Source organism: Chiloscyllium punctatum, chromosome 6, assembly GCF_047496795.1.
Source record: "Chiloscyllium punctatum isolate Juve2018m chromosome 6, sChiPun1.3, whole genome shotgun sequence".
In the NCBI taxonomy this organism is placed as follows: domain Eukaryota; kingdom Metazoa; phylum Chordata; class Chondrichthyes; order Orectolobiformes; family Hemiscylliidae; genus Chiloscyllium; species Chiloscyllium punctatum.
The window spans coordinates 142,729,883-142,749,877 of NC_092744.1; positions in this window are offsets into that span (position 1 = coordinate 142,729,883).

The following is a 19,995-nucleotide window of genomic DNA, read 5'->3' on the forward strand; positions in this document are numbered from 1 at the left end:
CTCTGTTGCCCCTCCCTCTTTCTCTCTCGCCCCCTCCCTCTCTCTCCCGCCCCACTCCCTCTCTCTAACACCCTGCCCCCTTTCTCTCTCTCACCCCCTCCCTCTCTCTTGCTCCCCCCTCTCTCACCCCCTCCCTCTCACTCTTGCCCCCTCTCTCTCTCTCGACCCCTCTCTCTCTCTTGACCCCCTCCCTCTTTCTCTCTCGCCCCCTTCCTCTCTCTCTTTCGCCCCCTCCCTCTCTCTCTACCCCTCTCTCTCTAGCTCCACTCTCTCTCTCACCCCCTCCCTCCCTCTATCTCCCGCCAACCCCCTCTCTCTCTACCCCTCCCTCTCTCTCTAGCTCCCCTCTCTCTCTCACCCCCTCCCTCCCTCTCTCTCCCGCCACCCCCCTCTCTCTCTCCCCTCTCTCTTTCTCACCACTCACTCCCTCTCTCGTCCTCTCACACACCCCTCTCTCCTTTGTGCCCTTCCTCTCTTTCACCATCTCTCTCTCTGTCGCCCTTGCTCTCTCTCATCCAATCTCTCCCTCTCCCTCTCTCCTCCATCTCTCGACACTCTCTCTCTCTTTACACCTCAATCTCTCTCTCTCTTCCCTCCTGTTTCTGTCTCTATCCATCCTGCTTTCTCTTGCCTCATCTCCCAACCCCTGTCTCTCTCTCGCCCCCTCATTCTCTCTCTCTGTCCTGTCCTTTTCTCTCTCTCTCTCGTCTCCCCTATCTCTCTTGCCCCGTTTCTCTCTCTCGTCGCCCCTCTGTCTCTGTCTCTTTTTCTCTCTTGCCCCTTCCTCGCCCCTCTCTCAGTCTCACTCTCTCTCTCGCCCCTCTCTCTCATTATCTCCTCCCATGTCTCTCTCTCTCTCTATCTCTCCCTCACCCTAACTCTCTCTCTCCACCTTCTCGCTCTCCACCTCCCTCGGTGTCTCTCTCCTCCCAGCTCCCTCTTTCCCTCTGACTGCATCTCTCTCCCTCCCTCTCTCTCTGACATAATCTGTCTCCCTGGTCCTTCCCTCTCCCTCTGACCCAGAGACTTGGGGTGTTTGGGGGTGAGGCTGCGTGTGAGGGGAGGGGGTGAGATGTGGGAGGTGGGCAAAATAGAGATGGAGTTGCGGGAGGGAGATATGGGGGAGAGGGAAGAGTGGAGGCTGGTGGAGAAACCAGGGTTGGGGGGGTGTGTGTGTGCGAGAGAGAGGGGGATGAGGGAGAAGGTTGAAAAAGAGTGTGTGTGCTGAAAGAGAGAGCTACAGAGAGAATTGAGGAGAAAGAGTAGCGGAGAGGTAATGGGGAGGCCAGGCTGCAGTGGGGGGACAGAGGGAGTTAAACCCAGCTCCTGAGCTCAGAGCGCGGTGCCCTCCCCTTCCCTGAGGACCAGGACTTGGGGCTGAGTCTGTCTCTCTCCAGCTCAGCGTCTCCAACACAAAGACACACAACAACATCGATCACTCTGCTGCTCGACACGGTTTAATCAACATTTTTATTGGTTACAAATGGAAGTGATGGATACAGTCATTGGGATGGTGCCTTTTCTCACTGGCCCCAGAGTTGTGAGAAACATTGAAATGTTTCCCTGTAACCCCCCTGTGGGATAAGGATGTACAAACCAGCGCTACCCTCAGTCTGTTACCATAGTGACAGGCTGCTCCATCGCTGAAACACTGAACTGAAATGAGAAAATCCCGGATGGATAGATTAATGAGGGAATTTGATGCATGTATGGATTTGGGTGAAGGGATATTTCAGCACATTCTTCAGCTGCTGCCTGAACTTAGTTTGGGTCACGGCATAAATCGCGGTGTTTGTGCAGCAACTGAGGAGCTGCAGCATGAAGCCCAATTCCCGTACAGAGCGATCGAGATACACAGACCGATACCCAATCGACCACATCCGGTACCAAAAAGAATACAGCATGAACGTTGACCATAACAGGATGAAATTGGCCGAGATCACAAACAGTAAAATGATGGATTTTTTTCGGTTTCTCATTTCAGTGTCAGACTGAGCGTCCCCATTGGTGTGAGCGCGGAGTCTCCTGCGGGCTCTGCTGGTCACTATAATGTGTCTGACGGTGAGAACATTGAGCAGCAGAATCAGGAGAAATGGGACACACGGGGTTAGAATGTTGTGGAGGAACTCGATTTTGACCCAGAAACTGGAGATTTGAACAGTGACTTTTGCATCACAAAACCAGGGGGTGTTCTGAGGGTTCCACAGCGAATACCGAGCCTCGAGCATAAAATACCAGAAAATGTTCTTTAAACAGCTCAGCACAGTCACTGCTCCCAGAACCACAGCCGCCGTTTTCTCACTGCAATATTTACTTTTCAGCTTCTGGCAACAAATGGCCACAAACCGATCAAAGGTGAAAGTGACGGTGAACCAGACAGAGCAGTCAGTGGCTGCATAAACCAGGACGGCGTGGACATTACACGTGCGGATGGAGTTCACCAGGAAATAAAAGTTTTGCCAATAAGCAATGGGAATGTGTCTCAGGATCAGGTCGAGGATAATGACCAGGAGATCCGCCGCTGCCATGGCCCCCAGGTAACGTCTGACACATGGAGACAATCCACAATCTTTATAAAGCAGGACGTAGATGGTCACTACGTTAACTGTGAGGAAGGAAAACAAACCCATTATCCATCAGCCTGGAGGCAAAGGGACCAGTTTGATAGGGGACCCAGTGAGATTTTCAAATGTGTCCCTGTATTCAGGGATTTATTAAAATTATTGGAGCTGGAATAACAAATGGGAAGTTGGGAATTGCTGACAAAAATGTGACATAAATCACAAGAAACTCTCCCTCCCCAAACACACAGAGACACATCCATAAGGACAGATGGTTTCTCGAACATTCCCACACACTTGAGAGCAGACACAGGTCACTCCTTCCCAGTTTCTAATACAGAAGTTGGAAACGTTGCTGTCCTGAAGGATTCTCTCCCAGTTTCCTGAAGACAAACGGAGTTTGGAAATTCCTGTATTTTGTTCTAAATTGTGGTCGATTCTGTGTTGTGAAGAAATATAAATGCAGGGAAAATGTATTCACCCCTTTAACTGCCTGAGGGGCCTTCGGAACAGTGTCTCCTTCTCCCTGGAACGGGATCTCTTCCCTCGGGATCTTATCGTTTGTTCAATTCACTGACGTCTGGCCGTTCACAAACAATGTCAGGGACAGAACGTTCCGGGGAATGTCAGTTATAGAATGTCGGGGACAGAACGTTCCGGGAAATGGCAGTTATAGAATGTCAGGGACAGAACGTTCCGGGAAATGGCAGTTATAGAATGTCAGGGACAGAACGTTCCGGGAAATGGCAGTTATAGAATGTCAGGGACAGAACGTTCCGGGAAATGGCAGTTATAGAATGTCAGGGACAGAACGTTCCGGGAAATGTCAGTTATAGAATGTCGGGGACAGAACGTTCCGGGAAATGGCAGTTATAGAATGTCAGGGACAGAACGTTCCGGGAAATGGCAGTTATAGAATGTCAGGGACAGAACGTTCCGGGAAATGTCAGTTATAGAATGTCGGGGACAGAACGTTCCGGGAAATGGCAGTTATAGAATGTCAGGGACAGAACGTTCCGGGAAATGGCAGTTATAGAATGTCAGGGACAGAACGTTCCGGGGAACTCCTTGACCTGTCCATCACCTTTACCCCCCCCCCCCCCCCCCCACCAACATGATGTACTGTGCCTGGACACACTGTAACATGAATGAGGTGAGAGATGGAGGGTCCAATCACAGGAATGGGAACTAAAGACATTGCCAGATCAGCTGAAATGGTTAGATATACCACATTCTCAATCCACCTCCCAGAACCAGCCCAGACACCATACACCCAGAGGAGATATCTGTTCACTGTGGAACACTGTGTAGACCAGGCCAGTGTCCTGCTCAGTACAACCCAGCAATCTGTCCAGATTCATCTATTACACTGATCAATACAATCTGGCAATCGGTCCAGAGTGAAACACTATGCAAATCACAGCAGTGCATTGATCTATAACCCCGGATTAGATATCTGTCCAGCACCAGGAGCTGTGCAGACAACAGGAGGGCATTATCTATAAACCTCAACCAGTTAGTCTGACCAGCACAGCAGCACGTGAATTAATCTATAAACCAGGAGCAGGTACCCTCCCCCCAGCATGTAGGACTGTGTACCCCACCCCACTGCATTTATCTGTAACCCAGGAGCAGTTACCCTCCCAGCATGTATGACTGTTTACACTACCCCAGTGCATTGATATGTAAACCATGCAGCAATGCAGCACCTTCTCTCTCTCTCTCTCTCTCTCTCTCTCTCTCTCCGTCCACTTTACCCCCCACATCAATAACAATGCATGGATACAACACTGTCGACAGACTCCCTCTGAAAACCTCACCATTTGCCATTATCCCCTCCTGCGCCAGCACTAACAAGGCCACCCACTCCCAGCCTCCCACCCTACGGCCCTCCCTTTCTCCCATTCCAGGAGAAACAACCTGGAATAGGAAAGAAAAGTCCAAACCGGGTGGTGGAGTGCCCGATATCCGTTCCCTCACCCCCCTTCCCCCTCCATGTGGGGAGGACCCTGGTAGGAGCCGGAGAGGACGGGGACGCCTCGTGTGGAGATTCTGAAACATCCACGTCCCACCGACCGAGTAAGGAGCAATGTTCAGTGAAGGACAATTCTCACTTTAAACCCACTGGCAGCTCCGTTTCCCCCCGGCACAACTTAGAAGCTGTGGCCCTGATGCCATCTCCCTTTTGTGTCGAGCTGGTACAAATGGAATCCCCATAGTCTCGGTGGGCAGGAGGATGGGCTCACAACACATCGTCACCACCACCTCCCAGGAAGGGAGCACGGAGAGTCCCTCCTACACCTCCTCCTGTAAACAGCTCAGATACTGAAACTAATCTGTGATAGTAACTGCTCTCCTCACTTGTCCTGACATCTTCAACAATCTGTGCTCATATACACCCAGCGCCCTCTGTTCCTGCACCCCCTTTATAATGGTACAGCCTGTTTTAAACTGTCTTTCATTGTCTTTCCGACCAAAGTGCATCACCTTACACAGCTCTGCACTGATACCCAACTGCGATACACCTGAACACAACACCAACGTGTCACTGTGCTGTTCGAGTTCCACACTCTCCTCCATAGACTTTACAATTCTTCTTTGGTGCCATCTACAAACACTGAAATTGTCATAGTGTCACAGTCCCCATGAAACAACTGAAATCCTGCCATAGTCACGAGTGTGAGCAAGTGAAATACTAATATGTTCCTATGGACAGGGTCGAATTATGACATGCTGTCAATGGAGCAACGAAAACCCTGACACATACGAGACAGAGTAGACGAAATATTGACAAACCACAGAGCAAAAGAAATCTGGATAGGTCCCACTTATCGATATTCATCAGGGTATAATGTGATGAATTTGAAAGCGTGTACTGTACTTTTAAGAAAGGGTGAACGCTGTTCTGAACTGAGAGCTTACAAGCATCTGTGTGTATGAGAGGATGGCAGACCCAGAAACAATATATTGCTGCAGAGCTGGAGTCAGGTAATAAGCAGTTAAGAGACAGAGCGTTTCAGAGTTGTGAATAGTTGATGTAAAATGTTCACTTTCAGAGTTAAAAAATAAATTGGGATTTTTATTTAATCAGTGGAATATGGGAGTTCTCTGTCCCTTATATTTTAACAGTTTACGAGACGAATTGAGTATTTCTTTATGTTTAATTTAAGTTACCAGATGAGCTTCACGTCGTGCCCTAACAATTGCTGTGTGTGTCTGTGTGTGGGGCAGGTCTGGCAGTCTCTGTGGTGCTTAAAGTGTTGCAATGCCACCCTCTGCTGGCCTCCACATGCCACTGCAGAGGCATTGGCAGAGGGTGAAAACCAACAGGGATTTATTCAGAGAGGGGGAGGGAGAGGGCAGATGCTCACAGCACCATCCAAACTGTAGTCTTATCCATGTACTGATCTGAATGTCCTTCAAACATTGTAACTGTCCCTGCTTTCATCACTTCCTCTGAAAGCTCATTCCACACACCTGCCAGCTTCTGTCTAAAATAATTTCCTCTCATGATTTTTGTAAATCTTTTTCCTCGCCCCTTAAAATATCCCTCAGTTTTGAAACCCCACCTCGAGGGAAAAGACATCAGCCCTTCAGCTTATCTGTACCTCTCATTATTTTATAAACCTCTGTAAAGTTACCCCTTAACCTCATATTCTCCAGTGAAAAATGGTCCCAGTCTACCCAGCCTCTGTTATCGCTCAATCCCTCCTCTCCCTGCTACATCCAGGTTAATCTCTTCTGATCCCTCTCCAGCTTAATAATATCAAGGTCAGTAATATCAACGTGAATAGTCAAGGTATTTTCTAAGGGTAGAGGAGACCAAAACTAGAGGACATAGCCTTAAGGAGAGAACGGAAACATTTAAAAGTGACCTACAGGACAGCGTTTTCACCCAGAGGGTGGTGTGCCTATGGAATGAGTGGGCAGGATGACTAGATTGGACACAGTATTCCAGTAGAGGTCTCACCAATGTCCTATACAACCTCAACATAACGTCCCAATTCCAATACGCAAAGGTCTGACCAATGAAGACAAGTGTGTTAAACACCTTCTTAACCACACTATCTGTATGGGATGGAAATTTTAAAGAATTATACCTGACGGCCTAGGACTCTGTTCTCCAACACTGCCAAAGGCCCTGCTTTTAATTGTATAGGTCCTGCTCTTGTTTGATTTACCAAATCCAATACCTCGCATTAATCCAAACTAAACTCCATCTGCCACCCCTCAGCCCAGTGTGTGATATTACCACCACCTCACTCTCCTCCTTTAAAATATCCTCCCCGTCTCCAGAAGGCCTGAACACTTCGGTTTGGAGTTTCACAAAGACCCTGAGCTTGGGTTGCCTTGTGTGGTTAGGGGGAGGAGGGACAGATTGCAGACACAGTCAGTGGGGAGGAGAGGCTGGACAGTAATCAGCGGCCTGGTATCATTTCATGGTTTTAGGAAGAGGACAGTAACACGTTAGATTTGGTAAGTGTGATCGGTGTTTTGGGACCAGAAAATATGCTTTTTCTTCGTCTGTGGTGTTCAGTGAATAAAATCTATTCGAGACCCTTCATTGGGCTGAGTATATCTGCAGGACTTCTTTCCCTAATATTGCAGACGACAGTTAATAGCGATTAAAGATGGTCAGAGTTAGTTTCGGTAGCGCAGCACTTGGACTCAACATCCTACAGTTGAGACAAATGTCATGCATTTGTTTAACAATACGAAGTGTTTTGTGTAGCTCAGTAATGGTAACCTAATTATAATAAATCCACACTGAGCTGAAAGCTGGCCCTTAAAATATGACTCAAGTCTAGTTAATGTGGTGTAGTGGGTAGTGTCCCTGCCTTTGAGCCAGAACTCTGGATTTGATTCCAATTCTTGAACTTGTGTGGTAGTGTTCCTAGCTCTGGTCTAGTAGGACTGGATTCAAATCCTGCCTGTTGCAGAGATATGTCACAGCATGTCAGAACAGGCTGATGAACAAACACACAGGAGAGTACTGTTACAGCTTTATGGGTATTGCTGAGTGATGCTAGTGTCCCTACCTCCGGGCACAAAGGTCTAGGTGTAAAGCCCACAGAAGTGTCTCAGGATGCATCTGAACAAACTGATTAAAATGGATTTAGAATTGTGACTTGATAGATAAGGAAGTGGTGTCAGTATTGCATTTCAGAATTTAGGCCCAGGATGACTGAAAGTACAGCCATTCGTGTTGATTGGAGGTACATTTTGCAGCAGTAAAGGTTTATAAAATCAGAATGGTCATGGGTAGGGTGAGTAGTCAGGGTTTTTCCCCAGTTTAGGGGCGTCCAAAACTAGAGGGAATTGGTGGAAAGTGAGAGGGGAAAAGTTTTAATGAGGTCTAAAGGGCACCATTTCACACAGAGGGTGGTGTGCGTATGGAATGAGCTGCCAGAGGAAGTGGTGGAGGTTGGTACAACTACAGCATGTAAAAGACATCTGGGTACTGACAGGCCTGCCGAGTTTTTCCAGCAATTTCTGCATTTTTTAAATGCATTCATTTTAACACAGGTATTCTGAGTACATTAAACATTTTATTTTTTAATGACACAGGGCCATGTAAACATATTTCAAATCGACCGAGACCATTTGCTGCTCAGGGTATAGCTCTGTGTATGACACCAGCAATGATGGCTACATGGAACAGGGAATCTGATGGAGACATAGTTTGGACAATGTACAAGGAGACCTCACATGGTCCAGTTTGGGAGAGGATGACATTACTCTGTGATTCAACTCAGAGAGAGAGAAAATATAATCTGCCCGAGAAGAAACGGCCTATTGCACTCTCTCTCCTTCATTGTTCCTCATCACAGCAACGTGTGCGAGCTAAAAAAAATCTACAATCATCGTTACCATTCTTATTTTTATAGAATCCCTGCAGTGTTGAAACGGGCCCTTCGGCCCAACAAGTCCATACCAACCTTCCCAACCCATTTCCCTATATTTACCCCTGACTATTGCACATAACCTAGAAATCCCTGAACACTACAGACAATTTAGCATGACCAATCCACCGAACCTACACAGTTTGTGGTAGGAAACTGGATCACCCATTAGACGCTCACACAGACAAGGGGAGAATGTGCAAACTCCACACAGACAGTCACCCAAGGCTGGAATCGACCCCAAGTCCCTGGTGCTGTGAGGCAGCAGTGCTAACCACCGTACTACCCTTTGGATGATCCCTAACCAGAATTCACTGGAATCTACTCACTGCCTAAAGCAAAGGGAATTCAGCCAAATCCAAACTCTCCCGAGAATACTGCATACAACTCGGTTGTCTGCAGAAAAGATTTACACAGATGATCCAGAACTGGAAGTTTGAGCTTCGGGGAGAGGTTGATTAGGTTGAGGTGCTTTCTCCTGGAGTGTCAGAGGCTGAGGAGTGACATTACAGAGGTTTATAAAGGCATCAGGGGCATGGATATTCTGAACAGCCACGTTCTGCTCTGCAGGGTAGGGGGGTCCAGAACAAGAGGGCATAGGTTGAAGGCGAGGGGGATTGATTTAGAAGGGACCTGAAGGTAAATATTTCACACAGAGAGTGAGTGGTGTGTGCACAGAAAGTGCTGTCAGAGGAAGTGGTCAAGGCGGGTACAGGAGGAATATTGGCCAAATGCTGGCAAATGGGACTAAATCAGATTTGATATCTGATCGGAGTGAACAGATTGGACTATCGGGTATGTTTCAGTTCTGCATGACTCTCTGATTTTATAAGAGGGATGACGAAAACATTTTAAAGGACTTTTCAAGTCAGAATTCTCTTCACTGGAAGTTTTATTGTGCCTCTATGTTCACATGGACTCAAAGCTGTGTTAGTTAATTAATTGAGAGGGAAGTGAGTCACAGATAATTGGACACAAACAGGAAAGTGGAGCTGAGACCACAACCTGATCAGGCACAATCTTATTAACTGGTGGAGAAGGGTCAAAGCATCTAATGACCCACTCCTGCTCCTCAGTCCCATGTTCCTGTGTTCTATTCAGCCCCTTAAACCTGCGACACAGGAACAGTTGGAGGCTATTTACATCTATAACCTGATGCACAGAAATAGAGGAGACCATTCAGCCCTTCAAGGCTGTCACATGCTTTGAAGTGATTTGGGAAATGTAATTGAAAAACCCAGGCTGGGTATGAAAGAGGCCCCTCATCTCTCTTTACAGAGATTCCCATCTCTGAAACTTGTGTTTCTTTTGTTGATCATGAATAGACCCAGATTCACTGCGAATGTAGCCCATATACCTCACCCAGAGATGGCTCACAAAATCCTCTGGTCTCCTGGCTGCAATATTCAGTAATTGCACATTCATGAAAATAACACCCACTAACGTTCCAATAACAGAACGTGAGAACATCAGAAACAGGGGCATATTGTTCACCCCCAAGCCTGCCTTGCCTTTCACTAAGATCATGACTGATCCGCTCTTGGTCTGAAATCCTCTTTCATACCCAATTCATCATCGTCCTCAACTCTCTGACAGGTCAATATCCATCGACCTCCTCTACAAATACTTTCAGTCATCTAGCATCCCGAACACCCTTGAAAAGAGAAATCCTGACATTCAATACCAATCGTTTGAAGAAAATACTTGCTGCTCCTATATCATGGCCTCTTGATATGAACAAAAAAGGTTGACTCAAGGGTTCAGGTAAAAATGACTGGCCCCGATATCAAGGCAGTGGTTGCCTTCTGTTTACATCAAGGAGCTTAACAAAACTGGACATAATGGGAATCAGAGTAAACTCTCCAGTGTTTGGAGTCAAACGTGTCACAAAGGAAGATGCTCATCATCTCAGTCCTGGGTCACCTCTGTGGGAGATCCTCAGGGTAGCTTCCTCTTCACAAACATCTTTAGCTGCTTCGTCAATGTCTCCCCACCATAAGATCAGAAGTGGGGATGGTCACTGAAGATTCCACAATGTTCAGAACATTTTGTCCCCCGTCAGCTCCTGAACTGGTCTGTGTCCATGTGCAGCAAGACCCAGACTCCAGTGAGGCTTGTGCTGTTAAATGGTCTGTAACATTCATGTAACAGCACTGCCTGACACTGAACATTGTCACAGTAAAATAAGAGTTCATTCAGCACCTAACGCTGGTTTCACAGGAATATGAGGAAGTCATTCAGCCCATTGACACTATTGGAGATGAACAGGGACAGCCCATTCAGTGCCTCCAGCCTATCACTCAGGAAGGGAAGGAATCCAGTGTGATGGACCACACCAGAGCCCCTCGAAAATATTTGAGTGCGGTAGCCTAAACTCTAATGTTTTCACATTTTAAAGGAGATTTAACTGTCTGTTCCAGATGTAATGTGACTGGTCAAACTATTTGGTGTGAAGCAAAACACCATTTACTTTAACATGGAAGATAAAATGAAACCAAAGAAAGGGGGATTTAGAATAACTTTATTCTATTGGTCAAGTTAACAGAATAATAGATCTAGGAACTATTACTAATTAACTGTTCCAATATAGAAAAATTCCATAAACACAGCCCCTGGCAAAAAGGAAAATTCAGACACAGATTATCACAAACATTTCTCCAATCCAGGAATTAAAAACAGCATCAAGAGAACATTCAGACAGAGTAGCAGCCAGGAGACATCCACTGAAGCTTCCAATTCTGTTGAGACCCCAATAGTTTCTGATGTTGCTAAAAAACCAAAACCCAGAGATCCTAATTTGTGAGAGCTGGCCACACCCACTCAGGCTGTATTAAAATAAACCCAACGCCTCCCTAGCTGTTTACCCAAGTGGTCTTAACTAGCCAGCTTGGTAACGATCGTTCAATCTCTCTCTTAAAATAATCCAGGACAAAATAACCTCTTAAAGCAACAGCATCATCACAATTGTCAGTACATCGAGCCATTAAACAAGAACCAGGGGTGACCCAGTCAGGCCCTTGGCCTTGTCCAATTGGACGATGAATAAGCCAGTCGGTCCGTTGAATCACTGCGACAGGAACAAGAGGAAGCCATTCAGCCCCTTGAGTCAATTACACAGGAACAAGAGGAAGCCATTCAGCCCCTTGAGCCACTTATACAGGAACAGGAGGAGGCTATTCTCAACGCACTTACACAGGGACAGAGTGAGATAATTGATGCTGATGGCTTATGACCGAAACATGATTTCTCCTTCTTCTCAGATGCTGACTGACCTGCTGTTCTTTTCCAGCAATCCATTCTCTACTCTGATCTCCAGCATGGGCAGTCCTCACTGTCTCCTAATTGTTGCTCTAACATGATGAACAAATGGAGCAGATGCTGCACAGACAGACTGCTCCACGTTGTTCTTCGTGGCTCCATCACTTATGATACACACGTGGGACTTTAACGTGGTTTTCTTGCGGTGAAGAGGGAAGCCATATGTGTTGTGTGAAATCTCAAGAAGGCACCTTCCATCTCCGAGAAGACAGCCTGGTGTTCTCTATGTAGGTCGGAAGCTGGTGGGAATGGCTACCTGTTTCAGATGGAAGGTATTATGGCTGCTGTTGGGGATCGTGAGCAACATAACGTTCAGTACGGGTTCACACACCGACTGCACTATAACATGGGGAGAGTTAGTAAAGGCATATGAACTATTAGGAAAGTCACGTTAGACTGATGAATGGACTCTCTAAGTTCAAATAATGCTGATCTTGTTCATGTTGATCTTGTCTAGTGCATGTCCTGTTCAGTGTAATATGTACGACTTACTCTGTCCAAGTCTGTTTCCACCCTATGATCTGCCTGTCCATCCTTACTATGATCTGCCTCCACTGCTCAGAAATAAAGTGTTTCCCTGTACTGAGGTACTCGTGGCAATAAATCTAAATGATTAATCCTGGGTAAAGTATGGAATTTCTCACCCTATCAATGTCTCTTTTAGAAATAAGTGATCGCTGCCACTCCTCGTGTTTCAGCGTCACCATTTCTTCATCTCTCACAGCTCTACAGATTCAACACTCAGCTTATTCACACGATCCCCATGTTACCATCACCCGTGTCTGTGGTAAGGAGATCATTCCTTACAAACGAGATCAACTCTGTAGAGAGTGCCCCAAATGCTCTCTCAGCAAGGCTCTACAACAGCAGGAAGATGGCTTTACTTATGTACTCGAATCATCTTACAATGAAGGACAGCATACCATTGACTGCATCCATTACTTACAGAGGGTTTGATTTGGAGCAGTCAGCATAGACTTGAGATCATGCTTCCCAAATTTGTTAGAGTTCTTTGATGAAGTGACCAGGAAGGTTGATGAGGACAGAGCGGTAGATGTTGTCTCTATGGATTTCAGTAAGGCCTTTGATAAGGTTCCACATGGCAGGCTGCTCTGGAAGGTTCCATCACGTGGAATGCTGGGGGAACTGGCCAATTGGATACACAGTTGGCTTGATGGCATGAAACAGAGGGTTTAGTGGAAAGATGCTTGTCAGACTGGAGGCTGGGTCCATAGCTATTTGTTATCTATGACTTGGTTGAGAATGTACAAGGTATGATTAGTAAGTTTGCAGATGACACTAAAGTAAGTGGGAGCATGATCAGTGAGGAATTTTATCAGAAATTGCAGCAGGACCTTAATCAGGTGGGAAGTAGGCTGAGAAATGGAAAATGGAATTTAATATAGAAGTGTGAGGTCTTGCATTTTGGAAACTCAAATCAAGGTAAGAGTTTAATGATTAATGGAAGTACCTTAAGGGGTGTAATGGGCATAGAGACTTTGGAGTTCAGGTGCACACGGTTCTTGAAGAGTGGAGTCATAGATAGGCAGGGCAGTGAAGAAGGCTTTTGGCACATTGGCCTTCATCAGGCAGGATATTGAGTAGAGAAGTTGGGAATTTATGCTGCAGTTACACTGGACTTTGGAAAGGCCGCACTTGAAGTATTGAGTTAGGTTTTCTCACCTTGTTTTAGGGAGGATGTTATTAAATGAGAAAGAGTGCAGAAGAAATTTACAAGGACGTTGCCAGGACCCAACGATCTGAGTTATAGATTAGATTAGATTACTTACAGTGTGGAAACAGGCCCTTCGGCCCAACAAGTCCACACCGCACCCGCCGAAGCGCAACCCACCCATACCCCTACATCTACACCTTACCTAACACTACGGGCAATTTAGCATGGCCAATTCACCTGACCTGCACATCTTTGGAGTGTGGGAGGAAACCGGAGCACCCGGAGGAAACCCACGCAGACACGGGGAGAACGTGCAAACTCCAGACAGAGAGTCGCCTGAGGAGAGGTTGGACTACCTAGGACCTTTTCTTTAGAGTGTAGGAGATGAAGGAGTCCTTATAGAGCTGTATAAGATCACAAGGGGTATGGATAGGGTTAATGCTCTCAGTCTTTTTCCATGGTTTAGAGAATTGAGGATTAGAGGTGATCAGTTTAAGTTTAAAGGGGAAGGAATAAAAGGGAACCTGAGGGACCACTTATTTACATAAATGGCTGGTACGTGGATAAGCAGCTCGAAGATGTGGCTGAGGGGGATGTATTAACAACATTTCAAATGCATTTGGATAAATATGTGGATAGGAAAGGACTAGAAGGATATGGGCCAACTGCAGGGAAATGGGGTTAGTGTGGATGGACATTAACAAGGTGGAGATGAACCCCTCTGTTAATTAAAACCAAACACCCAGAAAAGCTCGCCTCACATCGTAATCTGTTAACATACGAGTGACACAGATCTCCTACATTCCACTATTTAAACAATAGCAAGTTAATTTCTTAACTTTAATAGTGAACACTAAACAACAACTATTCACAAATACAAGCGCCGCTTCTTTAAGCTACTTACTATCTGACTCCAACTCTGTAAAAATATGCTGTTCCAACAACCCACATATTGAACATTACAATCTCAAGACCACACAATCTCTGTCTTTCCCCGCTGTGTTCAATCTTCCAACTGCTGATCTCCCTGGGTCATGTATTTTTTTACTGCAAGTAGGTTTACATGAACATGTATTTACATGAACAGTTACTCTGCTGTTGGATGGCAGTGGCTCTCCCTCTCGTATTCAAAATGCTGGGTTTATACACTCCCCATGGTACAATAATTCTCACAATTTGATTGCTTTCCAGGTGTCCAAGCAATTATATTCAAATCCCGTTGGCTTCTGGTTTCCTGAGCATTATTTAAACTCTTTCATTGCAATTGAATTGCTGTCAAAACAGCAACCAAAACAACCTGACCTTTAGCTGGCATCTGTGGCTGTATATTCCATTCAGCAAAACCCGTTCTGTCTTAAAGTGACCAGACATGCTTTCGGCTTCAAAACACCACCACCCTTCAGAAAATAAAATGACCCAGCAGAATGAAAAGATGGTTTCATTTCTTTTCCTCTAATTCTTAATCCCATCATTATGAAATATAAAAGTATGAATCTCAGTTATACCATTCATATTAATTCTGCACACCTATATAACACTGGAATAACTCAAATCTTATTCACATTATTTCCTTTCGATCTGTGATAACACATCTGCTATCACATTTTTAGTACCCATTGCATGCACATTTTGTAAGTTTAAAGTTGGTAACATAAGGCTCCAAGGAAATAGTCTCATATTTTGATATTTAAATATTCCAAAAAAAAAATGCGAGAGGATTGTTGTTGTTGTGCACAACCGTCTCTGACAGTGTGTTTGTCAAATAAACATTAAAATGTTGTCAGGCCAGTACCAAACTCAATCATTCTTTTTCAATAATGGAGATTTTGGATTTTTATCTGGTGGATGTGAGTTTTTATCGACAAGTAGCTAATTGGCCAATCAATTCCATCATCCTCTTTCTGTATCAATGCATGTCCGACCCTAATATCCCGAGCATCAAACACAATTTTCAAGGGGATTCCAAATATTTGGTTCAGCTAAAACTGGTGTGGGGCGATTAATCCTGCTTTAAAATTCTCAAATGCCTCCTGGCATTGTTCTGTCCACCACAATTCTGTGTTCTTCTTTAATAAATCCATCAGTGGTGCCAATACGCTGCTGAAGTTTGGAACAAACTTCCAATAGAATCCACTCAGTTCCAATAATCGAAGCACCTCTTTCTTCGAGGATGGTCGTGGAAATTCCTCAAAGCCCTTCTGTTCCATGGGGTCAACCTTCCACGTCCAATGTAATGTCCCAAGAACGTCACCTCTGCCTTCGTGAATTCTGTTTTCTTTAAGTTTATTACCAAGTTTGCTTCTTGTAATCGTTCAACATGCTCTGGCAACTGTAATATGTGAGCTTTCAATCACTTGCTAAAGATCACTACATTATACAGATAAGCTGCACAATTTGTTCATTTGGCCACAGCTCTGTTCCTGAGTCTAAAATGTGGCATACACGATAACATTTTTTTATCATATCCGGTATCTTTACCAGATAGTTGAACTGACTCAACATTTTTTTTATTTGAAGGGGGCCACTAAACCTGGCTTTGAAGGGATTTCCTACCATTGTTGGCGATAATAATATGTCATCCCCATGGGAAATCGTCAGAGTTTCAGAGTTTTTATCAGCCACCTGCATCACTCTATGCTGAGCCATCTGCAGGTGCTGTTTAACTAATTCACCTGCTCCATCTAATCTCGCCCTCACCTCACATACATAATCCAAGTCTGAGATCTCCGACTTCGGTCCTGTCAATTAATATATAATTAATTTCAAAGGACCTCTCACTTCATGTACGAACATTAACTCAAAAGAAGTAAAGTGAGTAGAGTTATTTGGGGCATCTCCGATGGCAAGCAATTTAATGGAGCACCTGACAGGACTGCAGATCAGAGTTGAAAACTGTCTGGGTGGAAATGCACAGCAGTTTAGGCAGCATCCGAGGGGCAAGAGAGTTGACGTTTAAGGCACAAATCCTTTATCAGGAAAGTGGGGGGCAAGGGAGGGGGAAGGGGGCTGAGAAATATATAGGAGGGTGGGGGGTGGAGCTGGGTGGGAGGTAGCTTGGAAGGCGATAGATAGTTGCAGGTAGGGTGTGGTGGTGATAGGTCGGAGAGGAGGGTAAAGTGGATAGGTGGTCGGATAGCTGGAACCCTCAAACTATCAACGTTGACTTCACCAATTTACAAATCTCCCCTCCCCAACCTCATCCCAGATCCAACCGTTCAAATTAGCCCCACCCTCTTGAACTGTCCCAACTTTACATCTTCCTTCCCACCTATCGACTCCACCCTTACCTCCGACGTATCACTATCATTCCCAACAAAATCATCCGATCACCTTCCCAGTGATTCTCCCGCCAGCCATCTCCTACCCTCCTATTTATCTTTCAGCCCCCTTGTCCCTCCCACTAAATTCCTGGCGATGGGTTTATGCCTGATATGTCGATTGTCCTACTCTTTGGATGTTCCCTGATCTGTTGTGCTTTTCTGGCGCCTCACTTCTCAACTGTTAGAGACTGAGCAGGTCCTGTATCTCACAAAATTATAATTTCTCATCGACACCTCCCACCCCCGCCCCCACCTTTGTGAGTAAACTTTATCTACAGAGGTGAATTCTTTAGAGAGATCAGGCGCTGTCTCCATACCCAGCCCTTGCCTAGGCTGTGCAATTTCCTGCAGCTCCTCGGCTCCACTTGGGGTCTCCTTTACCAGTTTCACTAATGCCACTGGGCTTAGCCTCTTCCACCACATCTTTCCCCAAAGTGTCTTCCTTTAACGCCCAGTACGGTGTGTCCCAACTTACTGCAGTGAAAACAGCTTTACCCTTCTTAAACCATCGGCACTGTAATTTTATGTGTTCCACTCCGTTATAGTGAGAACACCTGAGACCTTTCACCACCTTTCAACCCCTTTGGGCTTCTTTTTTCACCTGTGGTAAACTATTGCCACTGTGATTTACTCTATGTCTTGTAGCGTAGGATCTCCCCTCCTCCCAATTTCTATCCTTCACAGGATGAAAATCCTCCCAGAAGCTAAATTTAATCTCATGCACTAATGCATATTTATCTGCCATTTCTGCCACGCTTCTCACTTCTTGAAGTTTCTGTTCATTCACATGAATTCTTAACATCACTGGAAATGAGTCTTTAAACTTCTCCAGCAGAATAATCTCCCTTCAAGCCCCATTTTAAGGCCCACACCAATCTATCAAAATGACTGTGTTTAATTCTTTCAAACTCAACATAACTCTGACCTCGTTCGGTCTCTATATTTCTGAACCTCTGTCTATATGCTTCTAGTCACCAATTCATAAACACTCAAAATGGCCTGTTTGACATCTGCATAATCTCTTGATCCCACATCTGATTGTGCTGCACATATCTCACTAGTTGTGCCCACCAGCTTAGTTTGAACTAGCATTACCCATAAGTTCACTGGACACACCATCTGCCGAGCCAATATTACCAATGTAATAAAAAAGGTTTTGACATTTTTCTTACCGAAATATGGCAATTTATTAACATAGTTGTATACATCCCCATGTCCTTCCATCATCTTCATCCTGCTAATTTAACTTTCTTACCTAAATCCCAACTTCTGAATTTCAAATTCTCTCTCTTTCTTTTTCGTCTCTTTCTCTTACTATTTTTTACTCTCTCACACTTTCTGTCTCTTTCCTTATCTTCTAACTCCACTTGGCATATTTGCAATTTAAGTTCTTCTCACTCGTCTGCAGTTGCCTGTTTCTCTGATACACCAAAGTGCTTGATTAATTCCATTACAATTTCAATTTCCTTTTGTCCCTGGTGCAACCCAATTCTAATCTATTTGTTAATTCTAAAAGTGTTTCCTTCCTCTGTCTTTCTAAACTTTCTTGTCAAACTTGGAAATCATCTTCAAACCCCAGATCCTGTTAAGCAATATTTAAAACAATTTCTTTTAATTTAACCAACTACAAGGAAACAAAATTAAATGAATTTTCTCTCCTGTTTTATTTAACTGTCAAGTGATGGAATCTGATGGGGCCTTTTCGACTCCCAATCTGTCAAAATCCCATACAACAAGCCATCAAACTGTTTTCATGTCGATGTCGAGCCCCTTTATTAATTAAAACCACATACCCAGAAAAGCTCACCTCGCCTCGTAATCTGTTCAATATGAGTGACAGAGAAGTCCCAAATTCCACTATTAAAAGAAAAATAACAATTTATAAATATAAGAGTTAAATCGCTGGGCTTGAAGGTTTGTTTTCAGATGTTTCATCACCATGACTAGGTAACATCATCAGTGAGAGTCTCCGGTGATACACTGGTGGTATGACCTACCTCTCTATTTATAGGTTTTGGTTTCTTAAGGTAGGTGATGTCATTTCCAGTTCTTATTTTCAAGGGAAGGTAGATAGGAACTACATTGCTGTGTTCATTAATGTACTTCTGGTTATCAAAGTTTGGGAGAAGATTTGTAGCTCAGGTGCTCGTTGTTGTGGTTCTGTTCGTCGAGCTGGGAATTTGTCTTGCAAACGTTTCGTCCCCTGTCTAGGTGACATCGTCAGTGCTTGGGAGCCTCCTGTGAAGCGCTTCTGTGCTGTTTCCTCCGGCATTTATAGTGTCCTGTCTCTACCGCTTCTGGTCTCTGCCGCAACCGGAAGCGGCAGAGACAGGCCACTATAAATGCCAGAGGAAACAGCACAGAAGCGCTTCACAGGAGGCTCCCAAGCACTGAGGATGTCACCTAGGTAGGGGACGAAACGTTTGCAAGACAAATTCCCAGTTCAGCGAACAGTACTTCTGGTTAGATTGCCATCCTCTCAGAACTTTCGTGCATGTCTTTGTTTTGCCTGGCCTAGGATGTATGTGCAGTCCCAGTCAAAGTGGTGTTCTTCCTTGTCTGTATGTATGGAAACTAGGGATAGTGGGTCATGTCTTTTGGTGGCCAGTTGGTGTTCATGTATCCTGGTAGCAGGATAATGATTTTATAGACACTGTTTAATCAGTGTGTGTTCAGATAAGGAAGATTGTTCATATGTGTACAACACATTCTGAATGGATAACGGAGACACAGTTAACGAAAAATGGGCGCACATGATGTTTAACATTTATAAACGCATTAACACATTATCTGATCCTCATCTGAAGTTATATGTTCCCCTTCTCTCAAAGCTCCCCTTTTCTGGTGTTCCCTACTCCTGTCTCTCATTCTTATCAGGATGTGTGTTAAGTCTTGCTTATGGTGTCCCAAATTATTTCAGTTAATCCCCTTTCTATCAGGAAGTAAATATATGGCCTGTTGGGTTCTTTCCAAAGCTAGTGTTCTGTCATATTATTGGAGAGAAAAATTCTGGCAACAGACCCAGCATTTGAACATATTGCTCTGTTGTACATACATGCACTGTACAAAGGACCACAGCACACAGGAATTGCCAACACATTGAGGGATATACATCTACTTCTTTCGATAATCTAGTTTTCGCATTTCACACATCTCCACATCTATATCCTCTCTCTCGTTCTCTCTTTTTATCTAGTTAAGAAATCCCCCAATTATTC